The following is a 7,123-nucleotide window of genomic DNA, read 5'->3' as shown; positions in this document are numbered from 1 at the left end:
AGCTAATTTAAAAGGGGAAGCAAAGAAACGGAGAGAAAGAGAGAGAGAGAGAGAGAGATGGAGGATTTGGGAAAGCCAGCGTGTGGTAACGTGGAGGGCTGGCGTGTTTTTAGGTAGCTGCAGTGCCCCGTTGCTCCCGCGCAGCTGCGGAGGGGAGGCTCAGTGTGTCACCCCATGAGGACCTCAGAGAGCACCAGGGACCCCAGTCTGGGTTTAGCGGGCTGGCCGTGCCTGTCGGTGGGACGTCTCCTCGCGCTGCTGGATCCAAACAGGGTAACCCGGGGAGACTTTCAGAAGGACATGTCCCAGTTGTGGATTTTAACCTCGTATTTATTTCTAGGTTGCCCAGTTTCATGGCTTACTTATTTATGGTCTGATGCACTGCACGGGGCTTCGGGTTGAAGATGTGACCGGGCAGGTGGAGCCGTGAGTGCTGTAAACGAGAACTCACGCTCAACGACTGCACGGGGCGGTCCGGGGCGGTTCCACCTGCCCGGTCACATCTTCAACCCGAAGACCCGTGCAGTCGATTAGCGTGAGTTCTCGTTTACAGCACTTTACAGAGAGCTGCCTCTGGAGACCAAGTCACAAATCAACGTGAAAAAGGCCTAAACTGGGAAGAAGTTATGCGTCACCACACCGCTCTGAGGATCGGTGGGTTGGAAGATGAAGGCCTAATTCAAGTGATGAGACACAAATGAAAGTTATGAACTCCTTGACTTCTGAGGGCCTCGTTAGTATTTAGCGACTTGACGTCATTCAGTACGTTGAGTCGCTCCATTTGAACTCCTTTCTTGCTTTTTGTCAAACTTCAAAACAACAGAAATTCCGCTTCCCACCCCCTAATGTATCATGTGATCAGCTGAGCCGCCAAAGCCAAACTGACCAATCAGATTGCTCGGATGGAACGCACACACATATACAGAGACACACAGTAGTGTTTTATTATATAGCAGATAATCACAAACTAAATGAAAGACAAAGGAGTAAGCCAAAAAAAGACAACCCAAGGTAGAGGAGTCCAAATCCACAATCCAATTTAAAATTCCATAACCACTAGCAACATCTCTCCAAAAAATTCCAAATTCAAAGATCTTTGCTCCACAAACTCCAACTGAGAGCAGCTCCTCAATCTCAATGTAAATGCTGAAGGCGGTCCCTCACCAGTGACATCATGGTGGCCCCGCCTCCTGGGGTTCCACCCACAAAACACAAGGGATAGATCCAAGCTTCGATACATAAATAATAATAACAGGCATTAATATGATATAAAAACAAGAAACAGATGAGCATTGATCATTCAAAAACAACAATACAACAGAAAATGAAGATAAGCTAGGAAATAAACCCTGGCTGAGATCTCCAGATGAGAGCTTCAGAGTCTGAGGTTTCACAAGTCGAACGGTACAAAACAACACTGAGAATACAGAAATGATCTCTGCAGGATTCTGAGGTGTAACCGGTTCAAGCCAGACAGCTCAAAGAGAGTCCGTCTACCAGAGGTGAAGCTGGCGGCCAGTGAGACTGAACACAAGTGGACGGCAAGACGTTAAAGTGAGTTGACATCGAGATCAAACAGAAGCCAACCACAAGAGATTAGGAGGGCGCGGAGATGTGATAGGATCAGACTGCGGGCCCTGAGTTGACCTAGTCGAGGACTCCGAGCGTTAAGTGAGGTGCTAAGGTCTAACACCTTCTGAGGGCGAGGGGGAAACTCAGCGTTCGAAAACCAGCGACTTTTTTCAAAGCTGCAACTTCCTAAAATCTCAAATATCTGCAGGGTTACTGACCTCTGACAGAACGGAATGCTCTGGAATTACGGGTAACTGGCAAAATCAAAGAAACGCCTCCTTCAGTTCTTTTGATAGGACACTCTGGGCCAACAGAGTGTAATTGCAGACCGCAGTACCTATGAGGTCAGTCATGTAAAGCCTCAACATCACGAAGTGCCCTCAGCGTCAGTCACGTGACACCCATCACATTCGACTACTGTTAACATTAGGGCCCCGTTACACTGTGGTTAAGATTAGGGTTGGAGGAGGGTTATCTGAGTCAAAGGGCATTTTGTGACTGACGTTGTGGGCATTACCTCATCTATGTCATACGTATTGCAAGCTGCAGCTAGACCCTGCTCCTCTAGTCTGCCCCCATGCGCCGGCATGTGGATCTTCCAGGGTCTAGAGCTGCACCAGTGACACTGCTTTTAGATGAGAAGGTCTGTCATTTGGTTGGAGTTCCGGTTATGGGTGTGGGAAACACCATTTGAGGTGCTGCTCTAGAATCTCCAGAAGGTGCTCAGCTGGGTTGAGATCTGTTGCCTTTGGAATTGGGGGTATGTGGGGGGGTGTAGAGGGATATTTTACACTATTAACTTCAGTGATAATTTTGGTGGTGTGCTGGTGTGTGCACCATTAGTGTAGACAAGCGAATCCGCAGGTGAGCCTGATGACTCCAATGACCTTGCTGTCTAAAGCCGATATGTCAGATTTGCTGTCCGCAGTTGTTCATCTTATCGCCAGACCATATCGGTTTATACAAAATTAAAAAAATGACCTGGAAAGCTGACTCCCGAACTCCCAGCACAGTCATGCTCGCCCCTTTGGCTGACAGTGAATAGCATGTTGCCTGACGGAGCCGGAGCGGTATGAAGGGTTACTTTAGTTCCTGATTTTTGATGTTCTGTTACAGTGTAGCCAGGGCTTGGCTTTTTTTAAATGGTTTTGTGGTTGTTTTTCAAATATTTTGTATCTTTTTGTGTTGTTGAGTATGTTTGTGGTTTTGATTTGTGATCATTATTACATTTTATAAGTGTATTTTGTTTTGTTTTGTGGTTTTTGAGGTTCATAATTATAGAGTTTGTCAAACACGTGTGAATAGGAGACAGCTGAAGGGCTTGAGTAGTGATAATATCATATCAGACCAGGGATCAGCAGAGTATGCTGTCTTTCTCAGTTCCCAAGAAATTCCACCAGGATCCGACGCCTTGTATGATGTCACTTCCGGTTCTGTGGTCTTGGATGACGTCACTTCTGGTTTCGGCGTTTTGGATAATGTCACTTTCAGTTACGGCCATGATGATGTCACTTCCTCTCCGATCCTTTAAAACCGCCATCTTACCTCCAGTCTGGCAGTTCTGTTTTGGACTCAGTCTTGTGAACATCTCTGTTCAATTATTTTGGAACTTTTGCAGCCAGGATATAATATACAGGTGGCGGCCCCAAACCCTTGTGATGTCTGGAGAGTATTTCTTGTCACAAGTTGAAGTCTTGAACGCATTTTGAGCAAGTTTGTTTTTTTAATGCATTGTTCTTATTGTTTACACGATGGGCCGTGTAGTGTCACATGACAGGTCGGTCACTTTTCTGACCTCACTGGAAGCCAACACTACAAATATGGCTGCGGTCACCCTTGCTGTCCCTCAGTGAATACTCTTCGAATTCTCTACAAATCTTAACGATATTTGACTATGTTTTTTGGGATGCCTCTCTCAGCTATGACTTTTTATTTTCTCATATACATAGTAAAGAGAAAGTATAGGAATCGTGAAAAACTTTCAACCTCGAGATTTTGATGAGTCTCAACGTTTTAGACCATCGGGTGTCCGAAAATACCTGTCTGTGTGTAAACACGAGAACTCGAAAATGCTGTGCCCTCGGTCAGTGAGATTTTTGACACCTGCTTTATATCAAAAATAAAGAATCCTATCAACGTTTGGGCCGCTTCTGCCAACCGGAAGTGATACTTTAACTGAATACTTTCGCAAATTTCACCCTTAACAAGCCCCACCTCCTCATTCTTAGGCCATTCCCCCTCCTTTATTGAGCCCCACCTACTCATTTTATGTCTCCTTCCGCACAGGCCCCACCTACCCCCTCCTCATTGGCCCTCTTTATTCCAATTGGCCCAATCATTCCTGCACCTCAAACAAAAGCACCAACCAAAGCAAAACACACTTTCTCTTCGCACCACCACTCCTCCCGGCAAGCATTGTCGTCCTCCTCCTCGTCCTCCTCCCGACTTAGGCTTCTGGAGTGGTGGCTGCTGGCCCCTTTTATAGCTCACCCAGAAGTGCTTCAGGTGCTTGACCACCTGCCTCTGATTGCACCTCCAGGTGTGGCTGAACTACAGTCCAGGAACCCCTGCAGCGCCTCCTGGTGGCCTGTGGAGAACTCCATCTCCCATGGAGCTCTGTGGGTATCTGAGGCACCACAGTCACCCAGGGGGGCTGCCACCAAGTGGTCCGGGGGAGGTACTGTGCAGCCCATGCTTGCTCCCCTGGCACATACACAGAAGAGGGCATCCCGGCCTCTATAATAAATAGAGATAAATGTTTGTGTATCGATATTATCAATTAATTATGATGAGAAACAAATGAGAAATATCACGCAACTGGAAGTGCTTCTGATGATCTTTTCCTCTGTTACAGTATATGAGAAATTTAATTTTGGTCACCCAATTTTGGCTCAGTTACAAGCCCCGCCCATCCTTGGTTATGGTTTAGCATGCCACACCTGAGTCATGACTGGTCCGTTCAGTTACAGATTTAGTTCAATGGAGGTCACCTGTCTGGAGTTTCGGTCGATTGTGAGAGTGGAAGGGTCAACTTGTGAGAAGGCAGTATGGTGGCCTAACCTCGACAGTGAAGACAACAAGTGAACTGTATGAAGAGCACGAGTCAGGAGATGGAGATGGAGACGTGAGGGTATCCAAGTCACTGAATATCCACTGGAGTCCTGGTAAATCAATCACCAGGAAATAGAAAGAGTCTGGCAGAGCTGGAAATCTACTAGAGCAGAACATCCACAGAAATGGAGCAATCGTACAAGAAGGAGACAAGTGAGGGGACCACCAACAAGCCTGCGAGATCAGTGGAGGAGATGCAAGCTACAGACTGGAGAGACTGTGTGGACATCAGCTGTTGACTGGTGGCAAAGAGGGGAACCCCCACAGGACATCTCGGCTGGAGTTTACCAGAAGGTACATGGGTGCTGGAAGAAGATCCATATGGCCTGTTGAGCTCAAGATGGAGTTTTTTGGCCATCAGAGTATACACCATGTTTGAACACTACACGTTATCATAATCACACCATCCCCACCGTGAAGCATGAGGGTGGCAGCACCATGTTGTGAGGATGCTTCTCTGCAGCAGGCCCTGGAAGGCCTGCCAGGAGGTAAACCTGATGCAGTCTGCAAGAAGCCCAATGTGTTCTTCAACAAGTCAACGACCTCAAGCGAGAGCAATACAAGAATTGCTTTAAGACAACGTAGCTGAGTCCAATACCCGTATTTATCGAGCATCTCAGAGTAGCGTGATGCAGATGTGGTCTTACTTAGGGGTTGAGTAAAGGAGGTTTTTCAGTTTGCCTAATTTAATGAACTCCTCGTAACGTCACCAGAATTCTAGAAAGCTTGTGAGCCGTCCTAACTCGCTAGGAGCCTCCAGCAGATGGCGCTCACACAGATTCAGCTATTCTGGAAACGCTGGACAACAATGAACTTGTAATAAACTGGTAAATGTGAATCGATTTGACGGAGATGGAGTGATGCTCATAATATTATAACATTCTCGCACATTATCTGATCGATCCTTCAGCATGGAGAAGCCGTGCGTCATCAGGGGAAGTTAAAGTGTTGGTGATGTGACACTCTTTGGCCACAGCTTTGAAATAGCGATGGATTGGGTGTGTCACAACCAACCATTTCTCAAATTGTTTACCACACTTTTAACGCCCTTAAAACATGTGAGGTGCTATGCAGTGTACGTATGCCATGAGGTGGCATCCCGACTGTGGCATGGCATGATTCATTACCCGGTCACGGCTTCCTCCACTCCTCGTCCTTGCTCGTTGTCCACCTTCCTCCCGACACTGGCTCCTCACTGTGAGGCAGGCAGCTCCTTTTTATCTCAACCCAGAAGTACTTCCAGTCTTCCATACACGTGGTCCGAAAAAACGTCAGGACCCCCCAGTCCCTGCAGTACCCCCTTGTGGCACCCACAGAACCCAACAGGGGCTGAGTTAAAGGACTCCATATCCCATGCTGCCCTGTGGACCTCACTGCATCCCCGTTCTGCCATCTAGCACTGTGGGGGAGATAATGCCCTGGCACGCTCTCTCCCCTGGTCCTTCCACCTCATGGGGGTCCCAGCCGTCCCTTACAATAGATACACATGGAGCCTAACCACTTAAGGTGGCTTGGATGGCCATGAAGAAACGTGATTGCAAAGCGTCAAACAGATCTTTCTTTCTTTCTTTCTTTTTTCTTTCTTTCTTTCTTTCTTTCTCTTTGCTCATCAGACGGGTGCCCCCCCCACCCACACACAATCTGCTGACAATCTCTGAGTTCCTTATTCAAGAGCTCCCCAGACCGTGAGGGTCTTGTTCCTGTTGTTGCCCCCGAGATACACCTGTGCCTCTGTCTGATGCCAGTCTCAGCTCACTACTCCAGATCTCTCAAAAGCCATTTATATTAATCACTTTATTTATATTCCGCGTTTCCGACGGAGTCATCCATTCTCCTCTTTGTAGGCATGCCGGCCTGGCACCGTGCCCGGTGCCACTACAGCTATACCTGTTCTCGCCATGCTTCACTGAGCCATGAAAGGGTGCCAGCAGACATGATGGGATCCTCTCACTGTAACCAATCGTTGACATTCCTGTTGCGGGCGGGCAGGTGGGCAAATTGCCTTCAAGAACTAGGCCAGAGAGGGAGGTCACCTTCATCAGCAGTGACTTGGAAGCGCTCCATGTATGTGATCCTGCTCCTCTGTGTCATGTACAGGTGCGCACACATGCTTGTCTTCTTGGCTCCCCAAGATGTGCCACTTTCACATCAGTGTAGACCACGTGTTCTTCACAAGGTGATTATTAAATGGTTTCAAAAGAGATAATAATGAGGTGTCCCACCATAAAACCCCTGGGTGACTGGCAGCACCTCACATCACCGTGTCCCGATGATACAGGTGGTGGACAGCAACAGCCAGAGGTGCCACCCGAGACTTTACATGGCAACTGTGGACAGCCATGGCCCTCTTGCAGCCACTGTAACCAACACTCCCACCCTTAAACATGGCATCCATGTCTACTAGCCAGCCCTGCAAATAAAACACCAAAAAGGGACCAGA

Source organism: Polypterus senegalus, chromosome 17 (genome assembly GCF_016835505.1).
Source record: "Polypterus senegalus isolate Bchr_013 chromosome 17, ASM1683550v1, whole genome shotgun sequence".
In the NCBI taxonomy this organism is placed as follows: Eukaryota; Metazoa; Chordata; class Cladistia; order Polypteriformes; family Polypteridae; genus Polypterus; species Polypterus senegalus.
This window is presented reverse-complemented; position numbering follows the sequence as displayed.